This window comes from Natrix helvetica (assembly GCF_964273705.1).
Source record: "Natrix helvetica genome assembly, chromosome: 11".
NCBI lineage: Eukaryota > Metazoa > Chordata > Lepidosauria > Squamata > Natricidae > Natrix > Natrix helvetica.
In genome coordinates this window covers 717180-732340 of record NC_138562.1, presented here as the reverse complement: position 1 = coordinate 732340, position 15161 = coordinate 717180, and positions in this window count along the sequence as shown.

Genomic DNA, 15161 nt, shown 5'->3' with positions numbered 1-15161 from the left:
CTGGCAGAGCCTCAGCCCCTCCCTCCTTTGTTTCTTGTGTAACATCCCCCATTTCACCTAAGAGAGCACTGTGTTTTTTAGTGAAAGCCTCTGCTTCCACAACTGTGTTGATTCTAATTCTACTGCCCTCCCAGAAAATCAACATGCCTTCTGGTAACAGCCACCTAAACCAGACCCCATTATTGTATAATTTTTTTTGCTAAGAAGGAATATTTCCTTCTGTTATCTCTTACTTTCTTTGGGATCTGTTTAAGAATGGTTATTTCTTTATCCTTATATTTTAATGGTCCTCCCCTTTGAGCTCCTAGAACCTCATCTCTTGTAGTTTTTCTAAGAAATTTAACATGAACTTCCCTTGGAACATTGTGTGTTCTTGCATAGGCTGAATTAATCCTATAGAACAGGTCAATATCCCACCAAAGGTGTTGTTTATCTCTATTAATATATTGTGCTAGTATTGTGGTCATAATCTCCTTAAGATCTTCATTCTCAACTTCTGGCAAGTTTTGGAACCTAAGGAAAAAAGACATCCTTTAAGGTTCCATTTTTATCATATGATTTCCAAATTCTACATTCCCCCTTTGCATTGTCTTCATCTCGTCTCTCATCCCAACCACACCCTCCTCCAGTACACCTATCCTCTGTTCATTCCGTATGGTTTGCTGTTTCGTCTCTCTGAGCTGTTCATTTAAGTCCTGTAGTTGTTTTTTGATTTTGTCCTGTCCCTTTAAGATGGATTGAAGCATCTGATGAATAGACAAATCCTTTGCACTCTCTTCAGAGGCTTTAGGTTGTAAAAAAAGATCCCAGTTGTGACTGGTGAGCAATGGGGCTGGACGTGGAAGATGTTGGGGCTGATGAGGCCTTACCAGGCGGTAACTTCTTTGGACCCATCATGAGGCTCAGAGATAGTTATTGTTCTATGCAGAGAAATGGTGTCCGTAGGAGAGCACAGCCGGTAGGGATCACCAGGCAAGCAAGTCCAAAGGAGAATAAATCATCTGGTACACAACTAGAGCAAATAGGTGGGTCAAAATATTCCAAATCCAGGGGAAAAACGTATTTGAAGAGGCTCCTGGAGATCTCTGGGGTGGAAATTAGTTGAAAGCCATAAAGTTTTCCAAGGGAGACAAAGATAAAGACAAAGAAGAAGGAGGAAGTTGGCCATATTGGCTCAGCCAGTACAGGTGGTCAGGAAACAACAAAATCAAAGTTCCCATGCATAGTTTAGAGAAGAATCAGTTCAGCCATCCTTTCTCTCGCAGTTGTGGTCAAGAAAATTTCCCCCCCCCCATTATTTAAGGGAAGTGAAAGTGGATTTTAAACTTTCTCTCTCCCCCATAAAAGGGAGAGATTTTCCAAGTGCCGCTTTTCCAAGGGGGGTGGAAATTTCCCCCCCTCCAATCTGAACTCCTCCAAAGGTTGAAACGAAGTCCCCCCACCCAAAAAAAACCTGCAGAACAGTCAAAAGAGTAAAGACAACAAAAGACCTGGGGAGACCCCTCCCCTCACCGCGCTTCAGCTGTTTCGTTCGAATTGATCATTTCCTTCCAGGCTGCATTCGGCGAAGCGCGCGGTGGCATTCCGCAGGCTTCCTACGCTCTCTGGCTCCTGGGGCAAAGCTGGAGACCCCCCCCCCATGGCCGCCGTCATTCCAGGGGATCCCAGCAAGCTGCCCCTATGGCAGGGCGTCCCTCCAAGGCACCCTGTGCTCCCCCTAGACTTCAGGGGAGCCCACCGAAGCAGCGAAAAGGCGGACGCACGCGTCCGTCACCTTCGGCTGCCGGAAGTTGTCTCTATTTTTGCAGGATCTTGTTGCACACAGCCAGCAATTAACTGAGTATGGCTAATCAGATTAAGCATGTGTCAGGCCTGCAGTTATATTCCTTTTAGAATCTTTGGCCTGCCACACTGTCTCTCTCTTTCTTTACTATGCTGTTTCATTAGTGGGCAATTGGGAGGGGGAAATAGTAAGGAGTAGAATTGTGGAATGTGTTGTTGTCATTCCTTTCTAGAAATCAAGGTCATTCTTTGTCTCTGCACCTCTGCACTTGACCGGAACTAGATGGGTGGAAATGCCAGCGTGGCAGGGGAAGATTGGACCATGTGATGGATTTATGGGTGTGGGGGCAAGATCATGAACTTTCAACTGGGTGGGAATCCGAGGAAGCTTTCAGATTTGGGATCCCACAGATGTGCCAACATGTCTGTCTTATTAAATTGGAACTTTAAGGATAGCTCTGCCTTGGACTCTGATTTAATTCTGCATGATATTTGGAATGCTGACAGCATGCTGCATAAATGTAACAACTGATTCTCAAACCAAGGTTTGAGTCTGGTGTGCATTCAACCAGGATATTTTCATCACATTATTACAAAGTCAGCCGATTGTTTTATTTCAATTTATTGGCTGCCCAACTCCAGTAGACACTAGCTGGCATACACAACTAGAAAAAAAACCCTCTTGAACAACTCCAGACATAAAATCAGATGGATAGCCCAGATTAAAAGCCATCTTGATAAATAACAAAATCAACAAAATGGAGCCATAAATCTACTTTTAATCAAGGAAAGCATGAGAAGAATCCTCTAGAAGGAGGAGGCATTTGGGCTCTGCCTGCTCAGAGTGACAGGTTGGACAGACACTTCTAACTTTCAGCCCAGGTAGAAAAACCCCTGTTCTCTTCCCCTCCCGCAACATACACCTTTTGATGACTTGAGAAAGCTCAAATGGGGGGAGGCGGAGCTGGCATCGCTGTGGTACAACATGCAATCTTGCAGCTGCAAGATTGCCGTCGATATCTCTGCCACTGGACGGTCCTTTGGGACCTAAACCATAGAGATGGTTTAGAGAAGATTATAGAGAAGGGCACATCCTGCTGATCCCAGGGACATCACAAAGTCCCTGGTTTATCCAGGAAAAGTCCTTTTTTCCGGCAGCTGCGAGGCAGCCATTAAAGTTGCTGAAGTCAGGGACAGCTCTGGAACAGAAGAGAAAGAAGGAGAGAAAGTGTGTCGATCTGGTGAGAAAATTTTTCTTCATTATTATTTGAGAGAATACCCTAAAAGAATAAAAGCAAAATAAAATTGAAGACTGAAGAGGTTAAGCGGCGGAATTAAGCCAGAGTCAAACTGAGTGATTTTTTTCTTCCTTTTTATTAATAATAATAATAATATATTTATTTCTTAGCCGCACCCTCTCCCGAAGGACTCGGGGCGGCGTACAATGAAACATATGAAATAAATATGTGGACAAAACAAACATATAACAGAGACATATACCGAGACACACACAAGGAGGAGGTCGGCTGATAAATAAAAACAATTAAAATGCAGTATTTAAAAACCCCTAGATAATTAAATATAATTAAAATACCCAGTTAAAAACCCGTCAGGAGCGATATGGTTAGATCAAAGTTGAGCCAGGCCAGCTGCTTGGAATAGGTGGGTCTTAAACTTAATACGAAAGGAGCGGAGGTCAGAGGTATTCCTAATATCCGGAGGGAGGTCATTCCACAGGGCTGGGCCCGCCACAGAGAAGGCTCTACTCCTAGGCGCCGCCCCGCGACACTGTCTAGTGGACGGCACCTGGAGGAGGCCCTCTCTGTGCGAGCGAATTGGTCGCAGGGATGTATGGGGCAGAATACGATCCCGCAAGTAACTAGGTCCTGAGCCATGGAGCGCTTTAAAGATTGTTATCAAAACCTTGAAACGCACCCGATAGACCACAGGAAGCCAGTGCAGCTCACGCAGGAACGGTGTCACATGAGAGTACCAAGTACTCCCCATAATTACCTGCGCGGCTGCGTTCTCGACCAACTGTAGCCTCCGGGTGCATTTCAAGGGAAGCCCCATGTAGAGAGCGTTACAGTAGTCCAAGCGAGACGTCACCAGCGCATGAGTGACTGTGCGTAAGGCGTCCCGGTCCAGTAGGGGGCGCAATTGGCACACCAGGCGAACCTGGTGGAACGCCCCCCTTGCCACGGCTGTCACATGGTCATCCATGGACAGCCGGGCATCCAGGAGGACGCCCAAATTGCGCGCCCGCTCCACGGGGGCAAGTTGAATGCCCCCAATGGCCAATGATGGAATTAATTGGCTGAACCGGGGAGCTGGTACCCACAGCCACTCTGTCTTGGAGGGGTTGAGCTTGAGTCGGTTGTCATCCATCCAGATCCGTACGGCTTCCACACACCGGGACATCACTTCGATGGCCTCGTTGGGGTGGTTCGGGGTGGAAAAGTACAGCTGAGTATCATCAACGTACAGATGGTATCCCACCCCGAAACCACGGATGATCTCACCCAGCGGCTTCATATATGTGTTGAACAGGAGTGGCGAGAGGACCGACCCCTGTTGCTGAAATTTGACTGGACTTTTACAAATGCTTTCTACTTTTTAAACTGGACTGGGTTTTTTTGTTGTTTTTTTCAAAAATACTTGCACAATATTTTTTATTGTCCAAGACTTTTTTTTCCTCTCCTTTTTTTCAATGCTTTATTGTATTTCTTTTTTGAATCTACTTTTCCTTTTTTTTTTACTATAAGGAAAAGTAAGTGGAAGAAAATAAGTAACACTGCCACCCAGAGGTTTGGAAACATTGTTTTCTTTTTCTTATGTGAGTGTTTAGAGAAAAGTTAAGACTTGGTGTTACATTTCAAGGACTCTGAGCCTGTTTATTGAATGATAGTGGAATGAGCATGGAGGATCGTTTATACAGGTGCTCTTCTGGGATACTATCAGTGCGTGGAGTTTGAGTTTGAAAGAAAACTCAGAGTTCAAAGAAAGAAGATTGCAGTGACCTTGAAAAAGAGAGCTGTTAATTTTGTTTGGAACTTATCATAAGAGCCTTGGATTTTATACAGTGGCAGTGTTTTCCTTTTCCATTTTTTTTCTTTTTTTACTCCCTTATTTTCCTTCGCATTTAGCTATTCCCAGCTGGTCTGAGGCCTTTAGTAGAAGAAGTCTGGCTTTTTCCTTTCCTTTCCCTAAAGAAAGTCTGCTTCTTTTCTATTTTTTCTTTTTCTTTTTGGATGTATACATAATAATAATAAATAAATTGACATATAGACATATATTTCTTCTTTTTTTCCTGCTGGATTTTGTCATTTTATGCCACTGAATTGGATTAAGGTAAAGAAGAACCTGAAGACTTTTATTTTTATTCTTATTATTTATTTATTATTTGATTGACCTGTTTTTCCTTTTTAAACAACTGGAACCAATTAGATTAGGGCATACAAGAGCCTGAAGGTTTTTTCCTTTCTTTCCTTTTTTCCATTCCTCTTTTTTTCTTACCTTATGGTCATTTGGGATTATTATTACTCTTTTATAAAATGTTAAAATGTTGCTTTTATATTCTTTTACAATGTTAAATGTATATGCCATTATATTCTTGCCTAAATTGTGTAATATTATTGTGTTTTTCCAAGGCTACATACAGGAAGACACCAGAAAAACCAAATAAGAGATAGGGGCCTCTCAAGAGAGTGTCAAGTTGACCCTTTACAATATGGAATGACAAAAGAAATGATGTAAATAAATGAGTAGGAAAGGGGGGAGTTTCTGAGGAATAGAATGTATAAAAGGTGCCATTTGAAAGTTATTCTTTGCTCTCCTTGTACTCGATCCACTTGGGAGGAAACTTGGAGGTCACCTTTGCAAACACTTTTTATTTTTTTGTAAATAAACCTTTTTGAATTGTGAACCGGACTTGTCTCTGTGTTGTGAGGATTTGATAATTGGGTTTTTAATCTCACAATCTTGGTGCCCAGCGTGGGGCTCGAGGGTCTCATTTGGGAGTACTTCTCAGTTATTCTGGGGGCACGCTGGTTGGTTTCAACTGCCTAGAGTTATCTGAGACTGGACTTCCTTTTGCGGGCCCCGTACCAGAACTAAGTTGACAGCTCTGGTCTGCAATATCAAAGGAAACAGAGGGAGTCAACAACTGAGACCCCAGGACCAGGCAACTCTGTGCACAGACCCAGGTAAGAAACAATTGCCCCGAAGGAGGGAAACATGCAATTGTACCTGGGTGGTCAGGAGAGCGGTTGTGGGAGGTTTTTCAATAACGGCAGTGTGTGTGCGCTGGATTGTGTTCTGGGAACACTAGTGAGTCCAGAACAAATGCGGACCTGAAAGGTTGTGGTTCCTTACTCCGAGAGGGAAGGCCAGCCTGAAGGGAAGCAGACTGGTGTATGGATTTGGAGTGGCTGGAAAACTGAGAACCTCAGGAAACCATAGTCAGGGAAACTCTCAAGAGAATGGGAAATAGTTGTAGTTGTTGTGTTATACCTAGGGTTAAATAGTTTGGAACTACTGTCTGGAACTGGTGATTTAGAGAGAGAAAAAGATTAGGGATGTGTGAGCCCACTGGGACATGTTGAAAAGTTGTCTTTAAAAAGAAAAGTGGAGTTCAAATTTGTGTGAGAGCCCTGGCCAGGTGCAAACGATGTATGAAGGTCTCTATACATCTTGATCTTTAAAGATAAGCCAAAGTCTGCCGGGGGATTCAAGATAGATAGATAGATAGATAGATAGATAGATAGATAGATAGATAGATAGATAGATAGATAGATGTTAGGGTTCTAAATACCATGCAGAAATAAATCATTGTCCAAGGCAAAACATCCTTAAAGGTGCAATTTATTCCGCAGGCATGTTAGCACGGCTATGGAAATTCCAACTCTGGAAGTACATCCTCTGGGTTCACCCAGTTGAAAGTTCATGATCTCTCCCCACACCCACAAATCCATCACATGTTCCAATCATCATCTTCCACGCTGGCATGTACACCCATCTTCTTCCGGCCAGGTGTCGAGATGCGGAGACAAAAGATGACCTTGGCTTCTATAAAAGAATGTCAACATACATTCCACAATCCTACTCCTTTCTATTCCCCCCTCCCAACTACTACACTAATGAAACAGCATAGAGAATTATTAAAAAGTGTGGCAGGCCAAAGATCCTAAAAAGAATATAACTACAGGCCTGACAGGCGGCCTCTCCTCTAAAGAAAAATGTTTCCTGCAAAGAGAATAACATAAAAGTTAACATCACAAAATTAACCACCTCTTCTCCGCCCAGGGGAACCCCTTGACTTCTCGGGAAACTTCCCATTGAATTGCTTTACTAACTTCTCCACTTTTAGGTTCCCACTGTTCACCCAATTAGCTTCAGACCAAGGGTAACCCTTCCAATGCACTAAGTACTGTAAGCAACCCCTATTCAGCCTGAAATCTACAATTTTTTCCACCTCAGATTGTGTTTCCCCTTCCATCACTAAAGGAGGAGATTGAGCTTGGGTGGATGCTCTTCTGTTAGACCCAATTACTGGTTTCAACAAGCTACAATGAAATTCTGGGTCAATTTCCCCTAGACTTCTGGGTAGACTGAGTTGAACTGTAACTGAGTTAACTATCTTCACTATTGGGAATGGACCTAGAAATTTTGGACCCAATTCCTTGCTAAGCATTTCTAATCTTATGTATTTGGTAGATACAAAAACATTGTCCCCCACACGGTAGGGGTTTAGGAGTGAGCGACGTTGATCATCTTGCTTCTGGTAGGCTTCTGCCACAACTGCTAGAGCCTTCTTCGTATTCTCCCATCCTTTCTTTAGCATGTCCATCCATTCACTCAAAGACATGAAAGAAGGAGGTTCTCTAGGCAACTCAGGCATGGCAACAACTTCCATGCCACTGGTAACCTGGAAACCCGCTAATCCTCTGCTGCTGTGGACCACATCATTGTACGCCACTTCGGTGAAGGGTAGCATGTCCGACCAGTTGTCTCGCTGATAGTCCACAAAACACCGGATGTATTGTTCCACCACCGCATTGGCTCCCTCTGCTGCGCCGTTCATGCTGGGATGAACCTCTGAGCTCAGTTCTTGTGTGGACCCAATGGATCTCAGGACCTCTCTCCAGAACTTGGCTGTGAACTGGACTCCGCGGTCTGAAATGATCCTCTTGGGTACTCCGTGCAGGCGATAAATGTGTTTCACAAACATTTTCGCTAATTCGTTTGCGGATGGCAATCCTGAGCAAGCAATGAAGTGTGCCTGCTTAGAAAACAAATCAATAACAGTCCAAATTACTCTATTCCCACTGCTGTCTGGGAGTTCCATGATGAAGTCCATTGCGACCTCTTCCCATGGCCGTTTAGGACTCTCTGCTGCAGGTGCTGTAGGTTCTGGGCTCTTGGATTCAATCATCCACTGCTGGCCTTGTTCCTCCTCCGAGGCCTCCCCCTTGGTAGGACTCTTCGTCACCTGAAGTTGGGGGTCCTCTTCCAGAGGTCGGTTGGGCATTTCCCCCTCCGAGGCCTCCCCCTTAGTTGGACTCTTTGTCACCTTCAGTTGGGGATCCTCCTCCGGAGATTGTTTGCCCTTTTCCTCTTCCGAGGCCTCCCCCTTGGTAGGACACTTCGTCACTTTACGTTGGGGATCCTCTTCCAGAGGTTGTTGGCCCAGATGACTCTTCTGTGGTGGCATCTGGGACCCTCTCTTTACCGTCGTGGTGGTTGGTGCGCACGTTTGTGGCATTGGGGCTGGAGCCAAGCACTCTGACGCTCTGTGGCCAAGTTGACAACAATGGTGGCATTTAATTGGCCCCCATGAGGAATGGAACCTCTAAACTTAGGAACCGTTTCATCACACTGCCTTGCTCTCCAACTTGCAGCTGCCCCCTTGGTAAACCCTTCTTCCATGGGGGAGATTGCTTCTCTGTAGGAAGGTGGAGTAAGAACCTTTTGGGGCATTGCAGATGCACCTTGTCCCGCTTCCCATCTTGCAGGCCTGGCTTTGGTAATCCCTTCTTCCATGTTGGTGATTGCTACTCTGTAGGAAGGTGGGTAAGAACCACTTGGGGCCTTACAGGCGCACATTTTCCCGCCATCCACAATGCAGGCCTCTGTTTGGTAATCCCTTCTTCCATGGAGATTTCTTCTCTGTAGGAAGGTCTGGTAAGAACCTTTTTGGGCCTTGCAGGGGAGACTGGAACCGGTGGGGAGGTCAATCCCTCGGTTGGCCACTGCCCAGCTTTCTGCCATGGTGCCATCTGCTGAGGGAGGACAGGTGCCCACTGGCATTCCTCCCATCCATGACCTGGGGTTAAGACCCATCCCGGGGTTGCCTGCTTCACAGGTTGCAGCTCAACCAACGATGGCTGGCTAGGGGGTTTTATGTGCCAAGGACCCTCCTGCTGGCTTGGAGGAGTTATGGGCCAAGTAGGTGCCCTTTGCTGGCTTGGATGAGTTATGGGCCAAGTAGGTGCCCTCTGCTGGCTTGGAGCATTTCCCCATGCTGATGGCAAAGGAGGTGGTAAGTAGCATCTCTTCCATCCAAGTCCTGGGAGGAAAGCCCAATTTACTGCCCAATTTGCTTCATTTACTGGTTGCAGCCCCATTTGTGGTGGCTTGCAAGTGAAAGATGCTGGAAAAATCCCTTCTTCCTGCCTCCTTTGAAATTCCCATTTTGAAAGGGAATCTTTCTCCCAGCTAGTTGCAGGGTGATAAGCCATTTCATTTATTGCCATCTGGAAGGAGCCCAAACCTCTGTTCTAGGTTTTTTTTTCCCAAGCCTTGCTTCCAAGCTGGGGGAAAGGAGGGGGAGCATGCACTCACATTTTGCTGAAGAAGTACATCTGCGACCTTCCTTCGTCTTGTCGTGTCTCCTCCTGCATTCCTCCTGATGCAATTAAACTGGAAGCAGCATTCCATTGCCTTTGAAGTTCCGCACTCAGCTTCTTATCACCAAAAGCTTCTCATTTATTCTTCGCTGATATTTACGCTGTCCCGGTCAGCATTGGGAATGCCGAGACCTCATCACCAGATCTTCCATCACCAGCCCTTCCCCCTTGAGAGGGGGAGGGTGCTAGTGAATTATTTTGAAGAGCAGAGTTGGAATAATGTTAGGGTTCTAAATACCATGCAGAAATAAATCATTGTCCAAGGCAAAACATCCTTAAAGGTGCAATTTATTCCGCAGGCATGTTAGCACGGCTATGGAAATTCCAACTCTGGAAGTACATCCTCTGGGTTCACCCAGTTGAAAGTTCATGATCTCTCCCCACACCCACAAATCCATCACATGTTCCAATCATCATCTTCCACGCTGGCATGTACACCCATCTTCTTCCGGCCAGGTGTCGAGATGCGGAGACAAAAGATGACCTTGGCTTCTATAAAAGAATGTCAACATACATTCCACAATCCTACTCCTTTCTATTCCCCCCTCCCAACTACTACACTAATGAAACAGCATAGAGAATTATTAAAAAGTGTGGCAGGCCAAAGATCCTAAAAAGAATATAACTACAGGCCTGACAATAGATGATAGATAGATAGATAGATAGATAGATAGATAGATAGATAGATAGATAGATATAGATAGATAGATAGATAGACAGATAGATAGTTTTATCCTCAGGGCAGAAATATGTAACAAGCAAGTGCTTGAGGAGATAGAACAATGGGTGTAACTTTGAGTAAAAGGGAGAAGTTCACTAATACAATTGGAAAAATTTTGAATTGTAAATAGACCCGACTAGTCCTTTAGGGAAAATATTTAGAGATTGAGCAGCCCCTTCATACATTGGGGCTGACCAAAGAAGATATGGTTAGCTTATGCTGTTATGTCTGGTAGGAAGACCTAGGAGTAGAAGGAAAGAAATACTGCAGTGTTATAAAGATCTTGAGACTTTACCTTCTCAAAAGAGCCAGAAAACTCTGAAAGAACTAAGAATAAAGAAGAAAAGGTTTATTGTTTCTCACTTAGGGTTTTGCAGGTAATAAAAAAGGTAAAGCCTGCTTTATGGGAAGACTGACAATTTGACTTTTAACAATTTGATGTGATTTCTGTTAATACTTAGATGTGCATCTATAATAATACTGTGTAGAATTGAATGGGATTGAATTGATTGTGATAAGTTTGGCTGGCTGGCAAATTAAGTAAATACATTTCTCAGCTTGGTCTTAAAGCTGTGTGAAACAGGCAGTGATTAGGGCCCAAAATCTCGTTTTTTAATTAAAATCACTTCCTGAATTTTCCCACTGCTTGAAGAATAAGCTGCAGATTGAACAAGGAAAGAAAAAGTGGAGATTTTGCCTCCACAGGCTAGAAATGGTTTGTTTTTTGTGTGTATATGTGTGTGTGTATGTTTGTATGTGATCATTTCTATATAATAATTGTAATGATTGGTTTGCATGAAAGGGGATTTTTACATGGAAAATTGGTTTTGGTGTGAATGTACTGTGATTCCCTTTTGTTTAAAGAAATGGAGAAAATTATTTTGTTGAGAGAATGCAGAGTGGGAAAAAAGAAAGGAGTGAGATTTCTTTGAGATCTGTTAAAAAACATTCCCCTTATCCTCGCTGGTTGTTAACTCAAGGACTTTTTTTCTTTGAAGAGTGAGTAGCAGGAAAGAGGGGGGGGAGGGCGGCTTTTCTGCTCCCTTTAACCATTTTTTCCCTTTCCCCTTCTGTCTGAGAAAGGGGGGGGGGCAAATGGGTGAACTGCTCCTGTAGCTTTGCCTTTCCTTGTTTTATTTTTCTTATATTTTCTTTTCTGCTCTGAATATAATTTTGATTTTGGTTTTTCTGGGAAATTTTTGAGGTTTAAGATGTTAAATTAGAAATGATTTTGAAATATTTTGTTTGCATTTGTACATGTTTTAACCTACCTAATGAGAATTTGCTTCCATCTGAATGGAATCTGAACCTAACTCACATTTCACTAAAAGCAGAGAACTGACACTAACGTTTGATCCAAATATATTTCAGAGCATGGATACAAAGTACTTCATTTAGATTGGGCTTCTTTTTTGAAGCTGCTCTTCTTATCCCTATTTTACCCCTTCTTTAAATGTCTTTATGTCTGCTTGCATTTTGCTTTGTTTGGGCATCACAAGTTCTTGCCCTTTTAGAGTCTAAAAGATGGAAATGTGGAATGTAAATTGTGGCAGACGCTCAGACAGTATATGCGAATAGAGATGTGCAAGAGAGAAGAGAGGATAAGGAAGTGTAGTTGTCAGTTGTAGGAGTAATGATGGATAAGAAGTTAGGAGACCAGAAAAGACAGAGGAGGAACTTTGGACATTGGGGATAATGAAGAGGAATGTGGGCAGGACAAAGTGGAAGAACTCGGTGTTTCAGATGAGGAAAGGACGGACATTTTTCTAGAAACTGTCCACAAAAGTAAGTAAAAGAGAGAGGGAACATCAGGTATATTGACTGATGGATGAGGATGAAGAATAGGATGGATGAGGAGGAAATATTTGTTGGTCATTGTGGATCATTTGACTCGATGGGTGGAAGCATTCTCTTGTGTAACTGCAAATGCAAATACTTCTGTTAGAGTTTTGTTGGAACATATCATACACAAAGAAAAGAAGTGGGAATATGACCATTTAAGATGTTATTTGGAATACCATATATTGGGAGGGAAGGTTTACTAAAAATTAATCTAAAAGACAAAATGGTTAGAAAATATGTACAGGAACTGTCTAGATGTTTCTCTCTCTTAAGACAGAAAGGCATTCATGCGCAAAACACCACCCTTGGACGTTGCAGTGCACCAGTTAAAAGCAGGACAGTGGGTGCTGATAAAGGCCTGGAGAGATGGAAAACAAACTCCAACTTGGGAAGGACCTTTCATTGTCCTGTTAACTACTGAGACTGCAATTCAGACTTCTGAATGAGAGGGCCTGTGCCAGCCCTAAAGGAATGGAAGGTGGAGTCTCACCAAGGAGACTCACTGAAGCTGAAGTTTCAATGGACTTAATGGACTGGTGGACAATCATGCTGCCGATAGGAAGGGTAATATTTTCACTCAGACTAATTTTTGTGTTTTTGTTATGTAGAGCAGAGTGGTTGCCTATGCTCTTCCCTCAACTGCAGAAAAATATGATTGAACAAATTCCATTGTGTGCTCTCCCGGATGTCTTGGTTTTGTCATTGTACTTGTGGTTGTTGTTGTTCTTCTCATTGTATCGATTGTGTTTTGGGTGTTGGATGTAAGGTGTTTAATCACTGGAAAATGGCACACAATATAAAGAATTTGGAATTGGAATACATGGAAAAGGAAATGATCCATAGGGTTGGCTAGTATTGAAAATAGAAATCACAAAACTAAAACCAATGCATAAAAGTATATTTAGTCATAATACCAGGAATTTGAAAAATTGGAATTCCCTGAATTCCCTAAGAGAGTTGTAAATATGTTTGTACATGTCACTGTGTTAATTGGTCTGCTAGCTGCGCTGAAAATTTACTGCGCAGGTCACAGTTCTTATCTGCAAGTGATTTAGTATGCATGCTCCTTCACATTCCTTAATTTTCCCTTCTGATCTTCTGTTCGCCTGCTGAAGGACACAGGCACATAGTTTTGCCAAAATGTAATTAATTCAGTTAGCAAGTTTTGTATTTTTATTTTCTTTTATATTAAAATGTTTTTATTAGATCTTGCTTCGGGTTTATTTTTGCTTATTTCAAAAGTATGCTACAAGGGATGCCAAGATTCACACCTCCTTAATTCAGGGCGGAATTCACACCCTAACAAATGGTAACAGAGGATGGTTGTCTGATTTATGGCTTTTTTTTCCTTGTTAGCTACTTTCAAAAGATAAGCATAATAGGCTAATTGGACAAGATGATTTAATGACTGAGGAACGTTTGAATCATTTTCTAAGATGCCTAAGAAAAAAAAGAAACCGAAAGATTTCTCTTCAAGACATTCAGATTTTTTCACCCTCTCCAAAGAAGAGAAGGAAAGTATCGTACAAAGATTTACAATCCTCGAAGCCCCGCTTTGCTTCAGAAACCGGGGAGGGTGAAGACCCTGCTATGGGAGAAAGATCTCAACAAGATGGAGCTGCTGCTCCAGAAAATGAAGCATCCAGACCGAGGTCAGTGATACTTCCTTCTGATTATGCATGCTCCCAAATGACTTGAGATTTTGAAACTCTCGGCGCCAGGCCAAAGCTCTTGCGGCTGCAACAATTTCACTCCCACACACAAGGAGATATGTACGATTCTCCCCAAAACTGTGAGCAAGCTATGGAAAGCTATAATCATATAGAATTTTTTGAACACCAGCTTTTTCAGGACAAAATAGATTGCGCAGCACTAGAGGCAAATAAGAAGGGTTTTCCTATCTTTCAAATTTCTGAAAATGCCATTTTGCCTTCTTCTCCAAAGCCTAAGACACCCCCCCTGGAGGATATTGTGTCAGGCAAATCAGAACAGAGAGATGTGCACACATCACAATTGCCACGTGATCTCCTTTGTTCTTCAACTGTACACGCCACATAGGCAGAAATATTACAGCCAAAAGATGTAACCACAGCACCATCTCCTGGCAGAAATAATTTACTAAAAACGGCTGACATGCAAGCCAGAATCCAAGAGCGATTCAGATCAATGCAGCAAACTCTCTCATACATGTCACAAGATTACTCAGATATTCAGGCTGCAACATATCAAGTGTCTCCACAGGCCCAATTTTCAGCACCTCCTAGTGGTGCATGTGTCTTCTCAGATGGAACACAACAATACTTAATGCAGCAAAGGCAGATACCTGCCCCCCAAGCAACCCATGTTAATTTTGCTGCCCAAACACCAGCTCCAGCTGTAACACAACAACCACAGGTTAGATTACAGTGACCCCTGGTGCAACAACCAGCTCCAGCTGTAGGGCAACAGCAAGCATTTCAAATGCACATCCCTCAACAAGCATTCTTTGCTCCTTCATTGACTAGTGAGTCCAATTTAAAGGTATCAGGGCAAAATTATAAAGCCTGGGTCAGTGAGATTTCAATTTTGCTTTGCCGAGAAGGTACCCATTGTATGGTGTTTAATCCTCCTGCCCAGCCATGGACTCCTGCAATAAGAGACTTAGACACTAACCTTGCACAACATTATTAATGTTCATGGAAACTGAACTGCAGATTATTTTTTCACCTAATGCAACAGTCCAACAAATTTGGGCCCATCTGGAAGATTGCTACAGGCCCATTTCAATTGAATCTTCATGTTTGCTCATGTCTGAGTTCCATGGTTCAAAGTTGAAACCTGGTGAATAAATTGGTGGACATTTGACCAAACTGAAAGGAATGAGAAAAGAATTGAGAGAAAGAGGGCATTTTATTGGTGATGTTCAAATG